General features: G+C 48.8%; 2 long non-coding RNA genes across 2 annotated transcripts in view; both read left to right on the plus strand.

Annotated features, from left to right (window-relative positions):
* LOC308185268 overlaps positions 1-2,620 on the plus strand; it is a 46,044-nt gene extending 43,424 nt beyond the window's left edge. The window contains exon 3 of the long non-coding RNA XR_013943243.1: positions 2,423-2,620. This is a non-coding gene — a long non-coding RNA (uncharacterized lncRNA). The remainder of the gene's footprint in view (positions 1-2,422) is intronic.
* An 11,310-nt stretch (positions 2,621-13,930) lies between these two features.
* LOC308185554 overlaps positions 13,931-22,939 on the plus strand; it is a 34,918-nt gene continuing 25,909 nt past the window's right edge. The window contains exon 1 of the long non-coding RNA XR_013943464.1: positions 13,931-15,562. This is a non-coding gene — a long non-coding RNA (uncharacterized lncRNA). The remainder of the gene's footprint in view (positions 15,563-22,939) is intronic.

Consider the following 22,939-nt stretch of genomic DNA (forward strand, 5'->3'; position numbering starts at 1 on the left):
AAACCCAAGTGCATGGGCAAAGACGTGTGTAATAATGAAAAAGCAGGTCTGAGGGGAGAAGGCTGACTCTCAGCAGGAGGTTGCCCACTGTGAATGTGGGTGTAGGAGCAGCTTGTGCTAGAGAACAGGCAAAGAAACATCCCTGCTGGCAAGAGGGGAGCTGCAGAGGTGACAGCACTGGGACATCTGCCTGAGCACAGAAAATATATGGAGGGAGGAAGTAAAATTCAGGCTTTTGAACAATGAATTATTTCCTGGAAGTTTCTAGAACCTGTTGTAATATTTGCTTGTTTGTTTGTTTGTTTATTTTCATGCCTCACTAATAATAATAATAATAAAATCTGGTTTAGTCAATCTTGATTTTTTTTCAGTTTTTCCTATCTCTTTTTCTTTCACTGTGAAAAAAAAAGTAAAAAAAAAAAAAAGTAAAAGTGAAAGAGTAATAGCATAAGGTCAGTCACGAAATGAGATTCTGAAACTTGGAAAATCACTACTTTCAAGGGAGCATAAAAGCCAGGAGAGTGGATGGGAAGACAGTCACTGTTGCTTGAAATTTTGAAAAAATAAATCCTGCTTTTTATTTATTTATTTATTTATTTATTCTCACACTGTTTATACTTACTCTTCCACTTGCATTAGAGAAAAATAGGTACCAGGAAAATCCATGATGAGATGAGAGGGAGTCAGTTTGCTCGGCTTCCCTGAGACACTGCAGACTGTGTCTCGGGCCAGTTGCATGAGGATTCTGCTCTAGATGTGTTCATCTTGCTCTGCATGGACTGATACAGGCCCTCTTCAGATGCTGCATGCAGAAATTTCTGCACCTTGAGCCACAGGGCTGGGATCTGCTGAGAGAAAATCGGCCCAGGCCCCCTTCCGCGAGAAATGGGGCTTTGCTGCAAGAACACATGATTTTGGTGCAGAGGTATCTAGTCATCTGAAATATTTCATCAGAGTATTTCAGAAGGAAATGAATTATTCCTTAGCAGTGCTAGATAATCTCACCTCCCTTTAGACATTAAAAGTGAATTGTCTTAGAGCTTATCTCTCTTAGGCAGCGAGGGCAGAGATGTCTTAGCGAGAGGACACCCCACCACCTCAGGAGAGTCAGCACTGCACCTGGGGGAGCTGCTGGACCCCAAACTTAAGTGACAGCTCACATTCACACCAGTGATTTTTAGGTGCTTGTCAGGAGAGAAGACTCCTATCCCGGGTCAACATGGACCACGCCGTCCTGGAGGTGGGAAAGAAGCTCTAGGTGCCACCACCCCGTGCTCACTGCTGCTGTCAGCCCTCAAACTCTTCAAGCGTCTTCACCAAACTTTAATTACGTGACTACAATCTGTCCAAGAATTTTATGACATTAATAAGAATGTTCCTAATTAGCATTTATTGTTTATATTATTGAAATTCCAAATTACACGACCAATTGATTTTTCCCCGTTGCCCTCATTAAGTTGCAGTGAAATGCATTTTAAAATAGATTGGCATTTAATTCCTTTAGAAAGCACTGATTAGATCAAGGGCCTGTTTCACTGCATTTGGTTGCATGAAGCTGCGTTAGGTTTTAATTTCTCCTTGTTAGTATGAAGCTGAGTCACTGGCTGCGTTCCTCTTCCCCTGCCACACAGGCACCTACTGGAAAAATCCCCTTCTGAGGTTTAGGCCAGGACTTTGGAATAAATGAAAGCAAAGAAAATGTCTCCAGACAGCAGATCCAACCTGAGACGAAACGCAAAGCTCATCTGAGTGTTGAAAGTGTTCAACTTGCTTTGTAAGTTCACAGGATAGGGAAAGAAACCTGGAATGGTGAAAGTCTTTATTATTATTATTATTAATTTGATGGACCCTGGCCTTTTCCTGTCTCCTCAGGGAAGGGTCTTTCTGTGCCTACCTCTGGTCTGTCGTCCCAAGACATGAAAGCTCAAGGTCTGGATGGAGCTGAGGTCCAGCCATCAGCACACGTCTCTGGTTGAGGCACAAGTTTCTCACATGGCCTCCCCAAATCTCCTGGTCCTTGTTACTTATTTATGTAATGTCTGTAGTGGTGTCCCCTGGTCCCATATATTTTATAGGGTTGAAAATGCTTGGATATGTGAGCACCTTCACAGTTCCATAAATGTTAAAACCAGTTTTCCCTTAAGCTTGCTCCATCCCATGAGCACAACCCGTATGGCATTGGGGCCTCCCTACGGACCATCAAATGCAGTCAGAGCAACATCACAGGCTGTGAGAACTGCTCTTTCCCTGCATGCAGAGGGGTATCCAGCTGGCTGAACACCATATTACAGTGGGGGATGAACAGATAGATGCCACAGTCTCCTGGTCTGGCTCCTCTCAAAGCTCCTTTCGGAACTGTTGCAGATTTTCCTTCTGCATAGGGATGACTCACTTCTTTTTTTTCTTTATAAAATCCAAACAGAACTCTGCTAAAACGTCTTCTGGGGACTGACACTTGCTGGGTCCGGACTGTGCCTGCAGCTGTGTATGCCGTGCTGTGCGCCAAGCTGGCAAAGGGGGGCATTGCTTGCTGGCACCGCCACCTCCTGCTCCTGTGACGTGGGGACAAGGACACAACTGGTGACGAAAATGCCAGCTGCTGGGTCCCCACTCATGCTGGCTTTACATGGGAAGCCAGACAAAACACAGGGTTTATGTCTGCTTTTACACAATCTTACTCTTTGATGCTGGCCAAATTTTTTATTCTTGCTGGAAATAAAGGTTTATTTATTGTCAGTGTTTGTTTGTTTGTTTGTTTGTTTTTGTCTAGGCAAAATGCACAGCTGCTCCGAACAGGTTTGGAGCTGAATGGTCTGCTGAAAATTCTGCCAAAGGCAAAAATATATATATATATTATTCTCAACTACATTTACCCACGTGGGAAGAAAACACAACTCACCCCAACACCAGTATCACACAGCCACCAGTGGGATCTGTGAGCAAAACCAGACCTTGTCACCCACTTTCACCGTTTCCTTTTTTCATGCTGGCAACACCAGCATGGCCAAAATCTTTTTTTACCACTTTGTTTGCTGAAATCCAGAATAGAGCTGGCCTTGGAAGCAGATGATGCTGTAGAGAGGGAAACTGAGTCATGGAGCAGCAGTGTTTGCTCTGGAGCTGTGCCAGAGCTGGGAATGAATCCAAGGATCCTGATTGTCGTGCTCTTGACCCAGACACCACCCCACACTGCCTCTTTATTAAGCATCCTCTAAGATGTCTTAAAAATCTCTCACAGAAAGGCTCTCTTGTTCTCTTGCACGCTGTATATTAGCATCTGAAACAACCGTGCTAAATTTGAGGAGGGAGGGGGAGGCAAAAACGCATGAGTAGCTACTTTGATTAGCTAATAAAGTATCAATTTATTTTTTATAAATACAGGGAAAATTCAAACCAGCTGGAACCCGCGGTACCTCTTTGCACGCCACGTTTCTAGCAAGATTTCCTCCGATTGCCTGGAATCCACCCGAGGCATTGTCGTGCCTGGAGTCGCACAGACAGTTTTGCTGCTGTTCCTTTGCTGGGCAGGAAGGTTAGGAGCAGGAAGACATCACAGTCATTTTTACCGAATATTTCCCCTCTCGAATGCCGAGAGAGTTTCCCACAAGATCTGAACAGCCCATGGCACCACGGCTTTGGGTGATCTGGTTAATTCTCCATCAGCTCTGAAACCCGTGTTGCTGCAGGCGCTGTGAGGATGCTCGCAGGGAAAAAGGCTGGAGCTGGTGTGCATGGGTTTGGAAGCACACACGTGTGGGTATGTGAGTGGATGGGAAAGTGTCTCTTGGGTGTCTGCTGCTCTCGTGTTTGTGTCTGAGAGTCTACCCATGTCACTCCATCAGGACCTGTAGGGAGAAGGTTGCAGCGAGGGTGGGAATGATCCACGGCCCATGGGCAGGAAAGGAGGAGCGGGTCTGAACTGCAGGAAGGGGATGTCAAGCAAGATACAAGGAAATCGAAGTGACAAGAGTTAAGTGTTTGCTGACTGCCTGGAGAGAAATAGACCTGCTATTTTGGGGAATCATCAAGAATTACAGGTCTGCCAGAAAGGGCTTTACAAAAGGCAGGTTTTGGGGAGGGGTTGACCGATGGTGCTCCAGGTCCTTTCCAGTCCCCTGAGCTGTGACCCCATGTACCACAGCCTACAGCAGGAACTGAATTGTTGCAGTTGGTGGTGTTGAAGAAAAGTTTCTTAGTGCAACCTGAAGGCCATCCCCACTGCACTGCATCCCCAGCCCCTCAGGGCTGGATGTAAGAAAAACTTGTTAAACTTAAATGACCCACATTCTAACCCAAAGAAATGGCATCTCCCAATGCAGGCTGTGCAGCAGCTCATGGGAAGCCCATAAGATTCCCTTTCTTTTTTTTTTTTATTTTTTTTTCATTTTAGCATTTTTTTCTAGTTTGAGGCCTGTATTTTGCAACATGCTGAACTCCACAAACAAACCAGGATTCTATTTTAAACTCCAAATTGATGTATCCAACCGGCAAGGAAATTAGCATGAATTAATTAGAGGGAAGATGAAAGACTTCGGTAAGCAGCGTTATGAGCTACAACCTTTATTAAAGCTGCACAATGCATTCTCCTCTTATCATAAGGCATAGCATGCAATGAATACTAGATCTGAGTGAGCCACTGACTGGGGCTGGCAGGATAGTACCAGCACTTAACTACAGGCTCCCTTGGTTTGGCAGTTGTGCACTTTGCTTGTCAGAAGTGGTTTCGTCTCCTGACCCCCTCCTATACCCATCCCTTCTGCCCAGCCCCACACTGCAGCCTCTCACAAAATTCAGCCTCACATCACCAAGCCCCCGTGCAGCGCCACTGATAAAGAGGCTAACCAACTGTATGATAAGTAATAGCTTAGCTGGCAAACAATTTCTCACGTCAACAAAATTGTTCAAGGGGGAGAAAGGGGAGGCAGCCAGCGAGCCGAAACTTGAGAGTGTAGTTGCTATATGCTGTTAGTAAGGCAGCACGGGGGGTTTGCAAAGAGATGTGCTTCTCCCCATGGTCTTGTGCGGTGCAGGCATTGGACCCTATTTCAGGGTGTCCCGGGGTTTCTGCTCCAGCTGACAACCTCTCTCACTTCAGGATTCTGGCTTCTGCCTTTTTCAGTGCCCTGGAAGGGTGCAAGGACAAACCCACTGAGCTAACAAAGTTTGGGGCAGTTAATTACAGAAGAGCTCAGCACCAGTAACCCTGCCCTCAGCTCGTCATGTCATTTTGAGAAGTTGGATAATGTGTTACACTTTGGTCCGCCAGGCTGGCAGCTGATTTTAATGAGATGTCCTGAAGGTTTGCCCCTGTAGATTTTCAGGAATCCCTTGGCTCCTCCACGGTGCCCTTCTTCGCCTCCTCTTCTTCCTCCTGCTCTCTAATTGCTCTTTCCCACCCCCCTGCCTCTCCCTCAGACCAATCAGCCCCAGCAGCCTTCTGATACACGTTATATATTTCCCGTTATTTGGGTTTAGGCTGCTAACTATTTGCTCTTTCAATTCCCTCTTGGCCCTCAAGTTTCCACCATAAATGTGATAAGTTACAACATCTGGTCTTCCAGAGCTGCACTTACATGCTTGCAGGATTGTTCCTTTGCCTGAAAAAGCCCCAGAGTGCTGCAGCCCCCCCTGCTGCTGCTTCTTCCCCCCTTTTTGTGGGGGGGAATCCCCCTGCATGACATTTTTCAATGTTGATGAAGCAAGCTTTAAAAAAAAAAAAAAGGAAAAAAATGTTTTGTTTGTCCAAAGCTAGTTCTGAGTCAAGCTCTTCTAAAGTAATTATTTATATGCAGGCAGAGGCTTTGCATGATAACCAGCAGCACGGCCCCTATGGCAGAGGTGCTAAAGAGGTCCTCAAGAAACAAGGTGGGATGGAGTGAAAAGCATGGCCTTGAAGGGCTCCCAAATGCAGTAGAAGACATGAGAAATACCTTGCTTCAGTTCACAAGGAAGGTTGGTAGCAAAAAGTGTGGTCCTTCACCTGCCTGCCACCAGTGCAGATGCAACCCATCTGAGCCAGGGCTTAGGAAAAGTGTCTTATCATCACGCAGGTGTTGATGGTGGAGAAGCAAGTCTGAGGACCACAGCAGAAGCCAAGGAGAGCTGGTTGCAGGGGGCGCAGGTGTCCTGGTGGGGTGGACATGTGTGGCCTGGGCTCCCTGCATGGTCCACGTGCTGCTCCTGAGCAGGCAGAGCTGTCACAACTTCTACCACCCGCTGCATCTGTCAGAAAGAGCAACACAGTGAAATTCAGGGCAGTGAAAGGCATTTAGCTGGTGTTTTCTGCTCCTGCCCAGTTTGGGATGTGCAAGTTTAGAACTGATGATCTGCCTTGTCTTTAGCACAGCTCACTGGGGCTAGGAGGTTTATCTGGGGCAGCTGGAGAGTCAGAGGTGTCCTGGGCTTTGATGCCTTGGCTTTGCACTGCAGAGGTCGTCCCCAGGAAAAAGGAAGCAGTTGTGCAGGAACCTGGGGATATTTTAAGGTTTTCTGTTATGGAATGGAACAAAAGCCAGAGAGATTAACAACGTTCTTGAAGGAAAACAGCAGGGGAAAAAGGGAAGATGTGGGGATCAGTTGAACGGTTCTGCTTCAGTTTCTGCTTTTTACATTTTGCATTTAGTTTTACAATGCATTTCCCTTTTTGAAACAGGGGAAGAAGTCCTGAAAGATTGCAATCCAGAAAGAGCCAAATGAAGCGTTTCACCTTTATCAGTGCTCTTTTTTTTTTTTTTCCAAGAAAAGTTTTGTCCCAAAAGCAAGACTTTTAAATGAAACACTTTGGTTTTGATAAATCAAACTTTTCCCATGGAAAAAAAATGGGGAAGGCAGTTGCATGATTTGGAAGGAGGTCCGGCATGCTGTTGGTGCCTGCACCTCTGAGGAAGGGGCTCAGGCACCTCCACTCTCTCTTTTTACAGGATGGGCATCACCCCTGAGACAGGACCATGAGACCACAATGAGTCATATCGAATATCTCTGTAAATAATCTGTGCCAGCACTACTCATCAAAAGGTCCCCAAGTTTCTGTATCAAACCAAAACCAATGCGTCATGAGTTTTCCTCAGAACAGTCTTCAAGCTCACAACAAAACACAGCTCTAGGATTAGGCAGGTTTTGATGAATTATCTCCCTGCAAAGTTTTTTTTTTTTTTTTTTTTTAAATAACTCTTATAAACTTTAACCACCCACAACATCCTGTGGTGAGAAATTACACAAGTTAACCCACATGTATGAAGAGCCAAATCCCTTGAAACCATTTCCTTCTAGTTTTACTAGAAGGTTCTACTGACTTGGAAAAGGCATAAAAGCATCCTTCCCCAGACATCTTGCCAATGCTGTTTTAGGCTTGCTGGACTCCTGACCTACCTCTCCTCAGTCATCTCTTAGGCATTTCACAGTCTGAAGTGCCCTAATCTGCTGGTCCATGCAGCAATGCTTCCAGCTCTACAGGGCGACTGCTCCTTGTCCCCAATTACTCCTCAGCTTGAAGAAGTCCCAGTTAACCATAGTTCTCAAATACTGGGAAAAAAAAAAAAAAGGAATCTTCTCTGTCTCTCTGTACCTTTGATCATGCTGGTACTTCTTCCTTCCTTCCTTATTTAGGAGAATGCATGTCTCCTGGAGTCTCTTACACAATGCCAAAATTGCCTCCATTCTGAGCTTAAGTAGGTGATTTTTTTTTTTTTCAATGTGACTTTTCCCTCTTTTCCTTCCAAAAATAGCGCTTGGGCTGATGGGGGTAGTTCTGATACTTTTATCAATTTTGCCAAATAGCTTCAGCCTGACAAGACACCGGAAAACCTTTCAGAAAGGTTGGAACTTGTCAGCTTTATGTGTTCCAAGTGAAACTTTTGGATTTTTCCTCAATATTGTACTATATTAAAAAAAAAAATAGAAAGGGAAGAAAGATATTTCTTATTTGCTTAGGGACAGCATGCACCTCCTTCCCATAGAGAAGAAATAATGTAAGGGACCTGCTATTGCGTGGCACTGGAGGGCACTTGTCAGGCTGGGAGAACAATCTGCAGTCTGGCTGTGAAGAAATCACCAATGTAAGATAATTCAGTGGCTGGTTTCAAACTGGCCAAACTGCCTGCACTTAAGTTGTCTCTCTGCATGGAAGAAAAGCCACTGGGAGGGGGGAACCCAAGCCCCCCAGATCCCAGTCTGAGAGGCGAAACTCCCCCAGCTGCCTGCAGGATGTTGGTGATGCCCTGGACACTGTGGCACTGAGATGAGTTGCAGAGCAGCCCAGCACAGGCAAAGTGCTCCTAGGAGCGATTGGGCTGTGATTACAGGTGCTTCCATGAGTTTCCACAATATATTGGCTCCCCAAAAAATCCAGCAATTAAATGCCAGCTGCCCCTTTCCTCGAAGGAGGCAATGCTTGGATGCCAGCAACGCACTGACAAGGTGAAGAAGATGGGAAGAGGGGTGTGATTCTTGTCCGCAGCACTCCTGAGCAACTGCTTAAATCATTTAACGCCGAATAAATTATGGTGTAATTTAGCTGCATAGCATTTCATGCTCAATTAGTGCCACTTTAGAGGGAGGCAGTTCTCTATGGAGGGTGAAGCTCAGGAATTTCAGTCTGCATTGGGGAAAAAAATGTATCTTTAAAGATAAAGGGGTAACCATGGCAACAACACAACTCTCTGGGAGAAGTAGGGAGGAGAGGAGCGACTGCAAAGGAGGAAAAGGTAGATAAGAGACAGGCCACCTATAGGTCTTCTTTGGGAAACAGATATATCTGCTAGAGAAATGGTGCTGGCAGCGTTTCTGTGGGAGCCAGCCAGTTTGGTAGGGACAATCTGCCCAGGGGGACATGGTCACCCCTGGCCAAAGCAAACCCAAGAGGCTGGGTTGGTGAGCGAGGGAAGGCAAAGGAAAGACACGAAGCCCTACAGACAACATCCTGCAGGAGAAAGCTGGTGGGGAAAGCAGAGGGGACCACTGCTGGAGGTGAGTTTGCACCCACGGTGTGACCTAGCTAGCTGTGACCTCCCCTCCTTGGTACCCACCGTGATGCAGGGGCACGGGTGAGGACATCAGGTTTGGGATGCCTGGGGAGCCCTCTCCCTCCTGCCCATCTCCACCACTAGTGTCATCTGAGCAGGTAGGACGAGCCACCCAGGGATCAACCCATGGGAGGAGGAGAGGTGGAGACAGGCCACAGGTCGAATATCACAAGGAGCGCTCGTCCCCTCCCCAGTCCATGCTGGGAGAGGTCCTCGAGGTCCCACTGAGCACCCAGTAGCATGATATGCATGAATGTCAGCAGTGCTGAGATGGTCTCCATCTGGCACAGCTCCGAGACGCTGACACCTCCGCAGGACATTTCCCTTTGAGTTCGCAGGCCCACAAAGTCTGTCTTGAGCAACCATGTTCTCAGCCCATGCCCACGGAGGCAATTCCCCAGCCTAATACGTCTCTGTGACAGAAAGCATTTCCTGATGTTCAGACGCAATTTTTCTTGCTTGATTTCATTCCTTTCCTCCCAGCGAAGCCACAGGGGGACCCTAAATAACCTCCCCCCTCCTTCCAAATTCCTGCAGGCAGGCGAGTCCCCCGGATACCCCTCCTTTAGGGCCTTCCCTTTCGTCACTCCTGCCCATTTCTGAAGTGCCTTCGTGTTTCTGGCAATGTCAGGGTGCCTGGGCAGACCCACAGGCACTGTCCCCAGGAGAGGGCTGATCCAGATGTCTCCTTGCACAATACCTGTGTACAAGCAGGAGGCACACTCAGCCAGCTCCCTTACCCACCTCCTGATATCAGGTTGCCTCTGCTGAAGAGAAGATGAAGCTGTTCTGCCAAAAAGGATGCTAGCTTCATGACTGAAAAGACATTTAACAAGCACAGAGGAGTGTAAAGCTTTCCTAAAAGGGAGCACAGCATAAGCTTCCTTCAATAAGAGGCTCCTGCAGGTCTGGGAATAAAACAGGAGCTGTCCCATAAAGATCTTAACCACAGGTGTGGAAAATGCATGGGGAGCAAGGGACTGTGCTTTGAAATGACAGACATCAGTGTAGGGTAAATGCATACACCAGAATAGCAAGCACCACAAACCCAAGTACCCCACAGTGTCTGGACAGGACGAACAAAGACCGGGAATTAAGGCTGTGGAGAGGATATAATAAACTGCTTAGCGGATATGCCAGCAGTTGTGGAACAGAAAGGAATGAGACACAGCATAAGGCATTTAAACCTCCAAATAAGCAGGCAAATCATTCTGGAAATAAACCACAGGTCGTCTGTCACGACCCCCTCTGTAGCACAGCCCTCTTGTCAGGAGTCGCATCTGGTTTCTGCTGAACGCAGTCCAGAAGCATGGATCTGACCAGAGCATCTTACAGAAAACCATCCCTTGCTTCAAAGATGTGAAGAAATCACACGTCCCAGAAGTTACCACATCCCTGGGATTTTGACTGAACAGCCAGTCACATTTTATGCTGCAAATCTTACTGGAATGTGTCTGACCTTAATTTCCAGCTGCTGGCTCTTGTATTCCTTTCCCCATGTGATTGAAGAGCCTTTCGCACCTTGTATTTTCTTCCTGGGAAGGTACTTACACACTGCAATCAGTTATATCTCAATCTTCTTTTTGATGAGCTAAACAGATCAAGGTTTTTAAGTCTCTCATTGCAAGGCTGTTTTTCTTCCAGCTCCACAGTCATTTTTGCAGCTCTTTCCTGCACCGTCTCCGCTTATTCAACATTCAATATCTCATTTACCTGCCCTCACCTTCCTCCCAAACAGTTTTGCTCATAATTTCCTTGAGATGTGGAAAATTAGTCTTTCTGAAGCACTGTGTGTGTGTGTGTTTCCTCAGCCAGGGCTGTCCTCTGAAAGATACCACAAGTGACATCAAACCAGGATTGCTGGTATCAAGCAATCACCAATTTCCAAAGCAGTGATCTTGCTGATCGCTTCATGCTTACTTATCTGTCCCTCCTGTTGGCACAGCGTTTCCTGGACCCTGTGCAGTACCCCTGGGGTCAGGAGAGACAGCGTCTCTAATTTTAAACACTTGCCTAAAGCTTTCTTGGGAGAGCATGATGTCTTGAAGGAAGCATCTAGCTTGGTGCAGCTTCTGATTTCTACTGCCTGTTGGATGTGCATATAGTGCCCCTTCATTAAAACAAAGGCTCTCCAAGGGCTATGGCATGGGATTTGCCCCAAAATGGCTTCCCCTCAGTGTCTCAGAGCATTCATCTCATGTCTCCTGCCTGGGTTCCTCTTCTAGAACCCTTTTCTCCAACAGCCGCTGCCCCACTGGCTGTCCCCAGCCTATCCCTTGACCTTGATAACAAAATTCAAGCAGCCCTTGCTCCGCAAATTCCTACTCTTGGCTCTCTATGGAGTTGCACTGTTTAGTATCATCCCGGGACATTATTAATGTGTTGTTTACCTCTCCCTCCCTATCATTAATAAAGATGTTAAACTAAACCAGCTCTAACATCGATCCCTGTTGCACCTTCCGGACACCTCCCTCCTTGCTTGGTCCCCTGTACTTTATCATGGCTCGTTGTTTACCCACCTTAAGCCAATTTCCCGTCAGGTGTCTCAGCTTGTATCTGCTCCAATTTGAATTCATTTGCCAGGTAAGATTTCGCAAGACACTGCATCAAGCACTTTATTAAAGGTGGCCTCTAGACACTTGCATTTTTCTTCTCTTAATATAAATGGCTTCATCTGGAGAGATAACGCGCAGGTTGGAAAACACTTTTAGAAGAAGATAGGGTCCCACTTTGTGTACGGGGAGTGGGTATCAGTGTGGGTGCTTAAGTTCAGGGAATGCTGATTTTTTTCCTTGCAGCTGGGCGTTTGATTCTGGTCACCTTTACCTGGTGTGAATGCTTTGATTCACTAGGTTCGCTTTGTTTTGGTTTGGTTTTAAATGCAGGTATAATTTTTTAAGGACTTGCCTTATCCCACACCTCTGGGACAAGTTCCCAAACTGCTTGGAAATGCTCAGCACAGCTGCATTTTTTGGCAAACCCCATTTTGACCAAAAACTTTGGTTTGGAGTGACTGATGCCACTCACAAATTTAGCCCAAATAAAAGAAGGGCTTGGGAGGGGATGTCTCTTTGGGGACTTGCATCCTGGTTATTTCCAATACGAAATGTTGGATTTCCAGGTCGGAGCACCTATGTGGGCAGAGGGAGAACATCAAACCATGGACTGGGTGAACAGACGGACTCCAGATTTTGCTGTCTGTCCACGTCCTTGGGCTGGGAGCAAGGAGCCTAGTACCACCTGGACATGGTCCTGGCTGCGAGGGCCAACTCCTGGCCAGCTCTGTCCCTCTCTGTGCTGTTGGGGGAGGTTCTTCTGACCTGGGAGAGGTCTCCAGACCTGGTAACCCTGCCCCTGCCCTGCAGAGACCTGCCCTTTAGGGGGACAAGGCTGGCAGAGGCTCTCAGACCAGGACAAAGGTTGATGTGTTGCAGGCAGGATCTGCAGTCGATAAATACCAAGGCAGGTCAGAGAGGGACTGCATTCCCATTGCCCTACTTCATCTTTTCCTCCTTCTTCTTCCAGCGAGGCTCTCCATTACAAGATGTACAAGTCAGGCAGAACAGCCCATCTCCCCTCGTTCATGTGCGTGTGTGTGTGAAATCATTTTTCTCCTCTGTCAGAAGGCAAAACCAGCTTGTGAAGAAGCCATTAATCTGAGCCCATGTCTCATGCTCCTTTTCTGTTGTACAGGACTCCGGAGGACATGCTGGAACGAGCTGCTCTGCTGCGCTAATGCCTCCTAATCTCCCCCTCTACCCCTGATAGTCTCCAGCAAACTCTCGCTGAGCTCTGGGGCTATACGTCTTCATGGCTGCTCACCAGGGGCATCATTAGGAAAGGGCTCTTAAATGGCTTGACATTCTCAGCTTCCCAGAGGAACGGGGCCGCTGACAGATCTCTCCATTTGGAATATGAAATCTATTTGTTCAGATGCATAATGACCGATTTGTCTTCTCGGAGGAGCAGTTGCTGAGTCCTAGGACAGCCAGTTACGGAGCTACAGGCTAGCAGCTGCATGCCGAAACTGCAGCGGGGCCAGCCCTAAGTGACACTGATTAGAGCAGGGGGTAAAAAATTGTCCCTGGATGGCAGAAGGACATGGGGCTTCCATGGGGATGGAGATGGTCTAGAGAAAGAGAGAGTCTCAAAGCATCCAAGCAAGACAGCATGCTGGAGCCCAGTGAAGCTGAGAGGAAAAAAAGCAGCCTGAAGAGGTTGGTTCCTGGTGCTATTTCCCACAGGAAGCCTTGATTGCAACCACATTTTCTTATCTATGAGCAGCACCTGAGAGCCCATCTCATGTCGAGTGGCAATGGGCACCACTAGCTCCATTGCTGCTGGTCAGAGCTAGGTGGAGGGCAAGGATGCATAGAAAATCAGCACAGTGCACTGCAAGGGGCTTGCTGCTTCGCTCTCTCCTGCTTCAGAAAGGTGGCAGAAAGGTGGCAGAGGAAGGCACTCCTGTTCCTCCTTATTTCATCCCACCCAACGCCTGGAGAAGCAGCCTGGGAGCAAGGAAAGGGCAGAGAACCCTGCCAAGAAAGTGGAGAAATCATTTGGGACCCCAGAAAGGATGAAGGAAGAAGAGAAAGGTGTTGTAATTAGGTGATGTGTAGTCAGGAGTAACAGGAGGACATGCAAAGGGCGGATGTGAGAAAAGCTTCATCTGAAGCAGGGGGCTCCTTTCTGAGCCCCGGAGAAACAACCCGGATACAGGTCTTGTTCTGCAAGTGATCTGCCTGGAGCCAGCAACCCGACTGCCTTGCAGTGCCAGGCAGCTATTTCCTGAGGGACGAGGGCAGGATATGCCCAGGGCACCAAAAATCCCCTCCCAGCCTTTGCTGAGGGGCCCAGCGATGCCATTGCAGGACCCCGACCCGTGCCACCCTTCTGCATCGAGGCGCTGACCTCTCCCACCGAGATGTGGGATTTTCGCTCCAAGGGGAATCCCAAAATTTCAGCCTCTGCTTGTTTTTCCCCAAAAGGGCTGGAACAGTCGCCGTTTCGAAAGTTTCCACAGAATGACAATTAAACAAACAAACAAACAAAATCAGAAACAACAGAAGGTTTGGACTGAAGCAAAATGTTTTGATGCCGTGAGAAGGTCTGACGGAGCTGGAGTCGTGTAGGAAAATGCAGGCTGGGGGCATCTGGAGAGCTCATGCAAAATTATTCTCAGGCCTGTGCTCCCTTCCTACCTCCTGGCTTGGCATCAGCAGGTCAGAAGGGAAAAAGGCACCTCAGGACAGCGCTGTACCTGCTGCTTCAGCGCCAAAGCATCTGCACTTGGTCTGCCTCCCACCTTCCAACACGGATGAATTCATTTTCAAAGCAAAAAGCAGCTGAAGGCGCCTGGGCTTGTCCTGCGCTGGCAGGAGGGCTGGCCAGGCACACAGAACTCTGCCTGCTGTGAAAGTCCCTGGCCCCGCCGCCTGCTAAATTAGAAACATGATAATTGAATACGAAGGAGCAGGAGAGAAAAGCCCCTTCTCTGCCCTTCTGTGCCCCATCAGCAGAGCGTCTGTCTCTGTGCAGGAAGAAGTGTGGGTCTCTTTCCCTGAGCCCTCGGCAGCACGGATTGTGGGATTGTTTGCTTCCTTCATTACAAACAGCACTGAGGGGATGCCTGACGAGTTCAGGGACACCTTTCATACCGGGATTTCTCTGTTTGCATTCGGTTATCAGTGTACCACGAATTTCTGGGCACACAAGTTAGGGCAGATGCTGGCTGGGGACCAGAGAGGGGGAGAGCAGCAGGGAGTGTTGGTCTCCTGCAGGTTTCCAGCTGATGGGGCAACATCCAATGCTTGCCCTGGCCAGCAGGGTTAGGTGGAGGGTCTCATCAGTAGGGAGCCATGGGGTCTAAAATGCCCCTGTCAGATGCAAACAGCTCTTGGCCGGGATGGAGGTCGGGATGCAGGGCTGTAGCCAGCAAGCAGCCTGCGGGCTTGCTCTTGGCCAGAGGGACTCTGACTGAGAGCCACGTCCCTGGGGCTTGCCAAGCTGTGCCACAGTGACACCATGCAGCTGAGCCTCGTCTGTGCGGGCAGAGCTGTGCACCAAGTGCCCTGGTGCCGTACCCACCTCGGGCTGGGAACCCATGTGGCAAGTTGGTACCCTGCAATCAGCCGCCTGCAGGGCTGAGGCCCCACGCAGTTTGGTCCAGGATTCAGGCCCAGATGGGTGGGAGAGGCATGGAAGTGGCTCTGTCAAGCTGTATGGAGAAGCGTCACGCCCATACAGCAGCAGGAACATCAGGGCCCTCGGACTGGAGCCCTCCCTGCCCGCGGAAGCACAGCTTCAGAGGGGAGGCACGTCTCAGGGATGTCACTTCTCAGCGTGAGCGTCCCAGCAGAGAGGGAGAAGCAGTGACCCGGCGCCGTTCTCCTCCCCAAAACAAACCAAACCTGAACAAAACACAGCCTCCCCGAGCAGGCCCGTCCCCGTCGCAAGAGGGTGAAAAAGCAAGCAGCGTGTCAGGCAGATGTTTGCTAACTGACTGGAAGGTGCCCAGGCTGGAGTCACACCAGAAGATCTGTGTGAGTGCGATAAAACCCGTGTGTGTGAATTTATTAAATTCGGGCAAGCTGTGAAATGCAACTTCAAGGCATTTCAAAACCAAATGATCCTGCGATGCCTTACACGCAATGCCTCCATGCCTTGCTCTAACAGGAATTTATTTCCTCCCTGGCCATCCCTTGCAGGGTGCTGAGATGTTGCACTCCCAGCAGGGCTGGTGTCAAAGTTTATTCTGGGGCAATGCACTCGGGGCGGGAGGTTTGGGGCTTGGGCTGTTTTTATTTTTCTCTCTCCCTGCAGCTCCACTCCGCAGAAATTCAACCACCGTGTCTTTTTGGCGAGCTGTGGTCAGAGCTCCTGTGCTGGAGGGGAGCGCAGCCATTCCTGAAGCTTTTTTTCCTCCCAGGCATCCCAATATGGTTTTGCTGCTCATACTGAAGTCTTGAGAGCATCTCCTGGGTGGGAGAGGGTTGGTATCTGCTTGCTCACCCAGGGGCAGCTGCAGAGAGTTGTGTCTGCAGCAGAGAAGAAGCCAAAAAAGCTCCCAGAACAGGGGTCTGCAACAGGTCCCTAAAGCCTGATGTGATGTGTGCTGGGGGTTTGCCTTGCTCATGTCTCTTGCCCTAGAGACTGGTCCCAGTGGGGCAAAAGCAGCTGTGGTGGGTGACGTGGGATGCTTGATGGGTGTGGAGGCCTCCTGCCCATGCTCCAGCTTTCCCTTCAAACAGGTGGGACAAGGGGACACCCCAATGTCCCCCCGACCCTCAGCTATGAGCTGAGCTATGAGCTGGCTATTTGTGATGTTTTCAGCTCTTCCCTGGCAGTGCTTTCTGAAGTCTCACCCGCATTTGTTCTCCAGCACCCATGTGCTGTTGAGGCTCCTTTTTTTTTTTTTCTCTTGCTTGTTCTCCTCCTCCCTTTCTGAATTTGCCATGCCAAATGGATTGTGATTGCCTTTACCCAGAGATCAAGCACGGCTCTCTCTCATTAGACGCAGTATTTGTTGTACCGGCACTCGAATGACCCCAGTGCAGCAACAGCCACCGAAGAATCCCTTTAACTGCTGTGCAGAAGACAAATATTTGCTGGTACAGAGCACTCTGGGTGATGTTACAGGGAAATGTTCTGCACACAGCAGACGTGCGGCAGGGCTGACATGCCTTTTCACTCAGTCGCAAGGACCCTGACATCTCTTGTGTCAGAAAGCTGGAAAGTTGGTTTTATCTCATAGGGAAAATAAGTTCGTTAAGGCTTTATTATTATTATTATTATTATTTTTTCTCTTGAATTGGAATGAAACCAGGATTCTTCATTTTATCTTTAACCTATTTCTAGGTTGTGGGAAATGAAATGGGAAGAGCAGTGCTCCAGGTTGTCCAAAGTCCTGTGACCACTTCTTGGTGCAGGAGAGCTGATTTCAATCCCGGCAAGTTTGCTTCTCTCTTGTCCACCCTGAGCACTTTGAATTCTCTGCTGCTGCCCACGTTGTGGCTCTGGTTTTGATTACAAACCTGAACAAAGATCTGTTGAATCTTCTCGTCGTGAATTTTGTCAGAATTGGTACTTTGCCACTGTGTGTTTTGGCTTCAATACATTTCATTTATTTATTTGTTTGTTTTGGTTTGTTTGTTTGTTTAGGCAAAATAATGGAAAATTTCCTTTGCAAGTAAAAAGGAAGTTAATGACCCTTTAAAGCAGGGAAACAGAAGCAGAAGGGGGGCATTTTAAATGGGTTTTCTCTTCTTCCAAATCTTGGCAGGAAGCAGCAAGTAGAGAAATCAAGTTAGCATCCTTTTTCAACAGCAGAGACTACCGTGAGCAGGCTGTGCTCTGCGCTTGAAGTGAAGGATGAAGGCCCTTCCCTCAAGCACTGCACCCTGCAAACTGACATTTCTGGATGTAGCACATGAAGCGGGAGAGCTGGAGCATGGATGCTTTCCAGCAGCTCCTGCTAGCCACCGAGCAGGGAAGCAGATTTTTCAGAGGGATGCAACAGGTTGTGTCTATGCTGAGTGCTGAGCAGGTGGCATTTTTTATTTTTTTATTTTTATTTTTATTTGTTATTTTTTTTTATTATTTTTTTCCAGCAAATCTGGCCTAGGCTGTGGATGCTGAAGGCAGGGAAAGCAGTTTTCCACAGCTAGGAGCAGGTGGGATGGGAAGGCCCCTCCTCACAGCTGGCTTCTTCCAGGCCCCTCCTCACAGCTGGCTTCTTCCAGGGCTTCTCTCCTTTTCGGGAGTGCTCATTTTTAATGGCTAATGAGACTCGTTGATTCCACAGTTGGGAATTTCTTCTGTAATAATAATTACCATCCTTTGCCCTTCTCTAGCTGCTTCTAGTTGGAGACCTCTGGGTCTCCAACCAGTAATAGATCTTGCCTTGCCAACTCCGAGCAGGCAGGCAGACGATCTCCATTTCACAGACAGGGAAGATGAGCCGGGGTAAAAATGATGGGTCTTTCTTCCCACCACTGCTGGCTTGTCCAGGTCCCCCCCGGGACAAATTGGGTCTCTCCAGCTTGTTCATGGTGAGGTGAGCATCGGCTGATGCACTCCAATGTGATTTCCCCTACATCACGCAGCCGTGCTTGGAAATGAGCTGTGCATTGGCAATGAAGCCCTCCTGACCCAGCATGAGGCAGAGCTGCAGCTTCTCCAGTCCCTTCCCCTTCCTCTGGCCAGGCTGTGCCCTTCCCCAGCTCAGTCCCACATCTCACGTGGGTGTGAATGTCATCCCAAGATCTCTTGGGGACCACCTTGTGACATTCTGTCACCCCACTCTCCCCACGCAGCGGTGAGGCTGTGGAGCCCAGGCTACCAGGCAGGTGTTTACCCTTGCAGGTACAACATCCTGCACGCTGCCTACCTGTGATTTCACATCCAGCATCTTCCCATTCCCAGCACTTGCTCGGCAAAGTGTTTAAAAGTTTCTGGATTGGCATCTGTAATGATGTGCTTCAGCCAAAATAAGAGTTTTGCAGAATGATAAAGCTCTAGAAATAAATACTCTTGAGTATTTTATCTTAAAAAAATAAGATAACCCTAGAATACATATACCCTCACCCCAGTCTCCCACTCAGGCTCAGCTGTGCTTAATTTGCTGAGCAGCAAGAGGTTTGGGGAGGTCTTTGCCAGGACCCCGCTGTTACCAGCATTACTGTATCAGTGATCTCAGGGCTCCAAACTTTGCTCCATGCATCACACAGTGCCTAACCCAGGAGCACCGAGAACTGGAGAGAAGAAAAGGCAGCTTGATTTCCCATCTATCAACTCTCTGATGCGTCTCTTAAAGCTACAACCTGCCCTTTCCCACTATACAGACAAAATTGTGACCGTAATGGGTGACTCCTTTCCCCACCCAGCTGCTTGGGAGCTGGTAATGACACTGCAAAGCGTCTCCTGCTCTGCAAATCCTCCTTTCAAGACACATTAGGGTCATTCTTTTTTTATGGGAATGAGCAGCCAGGGGAGGAGGGAATGATCCTGAGGGAAAGAGATAAATAATCTTCAGAAAGAACAATTAACAATCAATTGCAGCGCCACTGTAGAGCGGAGATAGACACATATTTCTGGCTTTTATTTCTGATTAATGAGGAAAAGGCCTGACATCCCCTCTCCCCAGCCCTGAGAAACTGGTCTCCTGATTGTGTCACAACTGATCTGCAATTGTTCTCTCTGAAGATTATTTATCTCTTTTCTTCATGATTGCCTGCTCTGAGACCTAAATAAATTGGATCCAGCCAGCAGCAGCGCTTGCTAATCTCCCCCTGAGGAGGATTTGAGTTTTTGTCAGACTCTCAGGGCACCAGTTTGCTTGGTCTCTGTTGCTTTTTAAAGGCTTGTGTTTAAAAAAAAATAAAAAAAAATCCATCATTGTATCATCAAGGTTATTGCTAGTTATGTGTTTACATTGGGTTAAATCAGCAGTGGGGCCCTGTGCTGCTCCGTGCCAGGTGCTGCACGCAGGCAACCTTGGCAAGCCTTCCTGTAGGGTCCTGTATTTGCATGCCATGGAGAACACCTCGCTCTTCTCCCCAGCTTTCAGCTGAGGGTGAGATGGGGCAGCTTGGAAAAGCCCTGGGCTGAGCCAGCTGGAGCCTAGCCAGGGCTGCAGAATTAGCGCAAAGCAGTGGATTTTGGGGGGTGATGGAAGGCAGGGCATCGGCTCAGGGTGCTTAGAGCCAAATCCGAGAGCTGCAGGTCCTGCTGCGGGGGTGGCAGAGCTGCTAACCCCTGTCTTGGGTTCCATCCTCGCATTTCAGAGGGGGATCTCCCTTACCAGCACTTGTTGCACCTGCAGCAGCCCTGTGGGCTCTCCCAGGATGCCAGACACATCAAGGGCCAGTTCTGCCAGAGGTTTCTCTTGCCACCACCCTGCAAGGTGTTTTCCCAGTCCAAATGCTGCTGAGTTCCAGCTAGTGCAAGGACGGGCTGTGAGGCTTCCTTCCCTCCCAGAGCCACTTTCTTACAGTGGGGTGGATGGTGTCCGCTCCCGTGGGCAGCACAGAGGTGTGGATGCACTTGGTTTTTGTTTCACTAGTGTGGACTAATCTCTCGTGCCTTGCTGCCCTGCCATTCTCAAGGCAAGCCTTTGTGTGTCTGTGCGAGCACCTCTGCCTTAGTGCCTGCGTGCACACAAGGGCCCAACTTGCATTAATGCAGCCAGATAAGAAGGCCTCCTTGGGAAATCATCCCCCACTGCTTTTATTTCAATATGACAAACATTGCGTGCTTGAGTGGTAAATGAGATGGTGTTATTTCTCTGGCTTCCTTTATGTTCTTGTCCTAATCTTTGCTCCTATTTCAAGCTGTTGCTACAAACCCTCTCCCTCCACTCCCTTTCCTCTGAAACTCTCATCCTTCAGATGTTTAGGCTAAGTCTCTCCGTGGGGTCTGATGGGATCAGCTTCGTAAACCTCCCTGCTCTTAGGTTTCCTAGGAGAAAGGCCATGGGAAGGAGCGTTACCAAAGGCCAGGCTATCCCCAGGGCCATATACTGTAGCCTGCTTTGTGATCTGACCATTTCCTCTTGGTTTGGAGTGATGAAAGATATATCCCCAAAAACCTGCATAAATATTTCAGCTGAAAAAAAAAAAAAAGCTATGATGAGAAAGGAGAGCCGACTGCAACGCCAGCTCTGCTGGAAACAGCAAACAGAGACGTGGGTGCTCTAAAGGTCACCCTGAGCTGGAGAAAGCCTTGACTGAATTCAAAATGCTTCACCTCCTTGCTGGCAGCAGCACATGTGCTTACAGACGGGCTCTAGATCTCACTCTGATTCTGTTTCCCTTTCCCTTGTTCCAGGGTTAGTCCCCAGCTTGCATGAGGATGGGACCTCTCTCTGGTTTGGGGCTGTCGTAGCCCATTGTGGCTGAATGGGAAAAAAATAATCATTTCTTGGATCCATACAACTGGAGCTGGTAGCAGAATGCCAGTGGACCTCATCCTCTCCAACAATGACCGTGCTGTGTTAGGTGGGGAAGGTGCCATGCCCATCCAGTTGGAAATGTAGCATTTGCTGCATAAAGTCCCCTGCTGCCCTACTCTGATCCTACAAAATCCTTCCTCAGTGGCCAAGCCAGCCAGCCCCTTTGGGCGCCTGTGTGTTCCCAGGGCTGCAAACTATATCTGGCTGCCTCCTGCGTGCCAGCATTAGGAGGATAAGCTTGGACATAGGGCATCCAAAGGAAAACACATCCCACTCTGCCTTGAAATGCAGTAGGATATATTTATTAGTGTAGCTGCAGCAGGCTGTGAATGGTAAAACCTTGATTTAGAATTAAGTTGACATTTTATTCCAAGCTTATACCACGTTATCACTAAGGAAAGGTGCTGCTCACCCAGCCCTGACCAGCACTTGGAAAATTGATAGGGGTTGAAGGCAGTTCTCACCAGCCGTGAGCGGCAAGGTGGATGTGAAATGCCAAGTGTTAACTGGGAGAGCCAGCTGAGCTCCCGAATGCACAGCCATGTCTGCAATCTGATTTGAAACACGAGAAAACGGGCAGCGGTATCACTGATAACTGCAGCGTGAAGCCACGCGCTGGGTTTGGACTGGTGCAGGCTCACCCAGAGATGTCCTCAGCTCTCGCCCACCACAGCCAGACTTTGGTCCCGCTGCAGGACCCCTGCCAGCCCCAGCGGGCTGTGACCACCTGCAGGTGGGAAGCCATGGAAGTTTCTGAGAGGATGTCTGCAGTTGTGAAGGGCTTCCTCAGAAAGCCATGGCAACCCTGTTGCTTCTGGATGTAAGCCATCCTGTTAGGGATGAGTCCCAAAACTCATGACAGGGGCATGGTGCCGGCTTTCAGCTTTCTCCTTCTGGCTCCGAAGCACCTTGTGCCAACCACTATCTGGCATCAGCCCAGCAGGATGGAGAGATGCCCTGCTTTTGGCAATTCCCCCTGCTGTACGCACTAACTCTGCAATTCCAGCTTATAAGCACCAAAGCTTGACCTATCACCTCAGGTCCCCTTCCTCTTCCTTGCAGAGAAACAAACTTCTCATGTCCCATTCTCAACCTCACCCTACAGCAGGAAGCTCAGGCAAGACTTTCCCTCCATGCAAGGTGGGGGGCGGCTGATTCTGGTTTAAATTCCTCATTTTTCTGTGTCCAGCTCCAAGGAGGTGGGACTTGTCCCAGTGTTGTGACCCCAGCACCTCCTGGCTGGCAAGTGTGAATGCTCCTGTTGTGACACTGAGCTGGAGCTGCCCCTCTGAGGGCTACCACTATGTCCAGCAAAGTGTCTTGAACACTAAAACCACTCACCATCTTCCCACCTAACGACAGCAATGAGAAGGAGGGCATCAAACCTCTGGGGAGAAGAGCTGTCCCAAATCCACAGCTGAACCAGGATTTCCACCAGCCCCACGCGTTGGCTGGGGGGACTTCCGAGGACAAACCTTGCTCAGCGGGGAGGTGATGCCCTGCCCCGAGTCCCTGTCCTGCTGCACATCTCTGTCAGATGTGGTGATCACAGGGAGCAGAGCAGGAAGGGAAACAGCTCGCTCCACCGTGGGGCACTTATTGCACAGAGCAAGTGCCTGGAAACGCTGGGGATGTACAGCCTTGCTCGCTAATGGAGAGGTCTGGCCAAACGGCTGCAAAATGTGTTATTTTTTGCAGCTTCCATCCCTGCAACTGCGTGGAGTATAACAGGGAAGATTATCTTGACAGCTCTCTTACCTTATTCTCTCATTACAGCTCATCCAGCAAGGATGGGGGTGCAGTAAAGCAATTTTAGGAGGCTGCGCATTTTTTATGGTTATGTCTTATGATGTGTTAATTTGCCAAATCAAATATATGTCTCAGCACTTCCACCTTTACCTCCCGCACGCCTGCAAAATAAATAGTCATATTAATCATACTTTGCCTTTCTCTCCGGGGATTAGAAAGC

The sequence above is a fragment of the Anser brachyrhynchus genome (genome assembly GCF_964034855.1).
Source record: "Anser brachyrhynchus genome assembly, chromosome: Z".
Taxonomy (NCBI): domain Eukaryota; kingdom Metazoa; phylum Chordata; class Aves; order Anseriformes; family Anatidae; genus Anser; species Anser brachyrhynchus.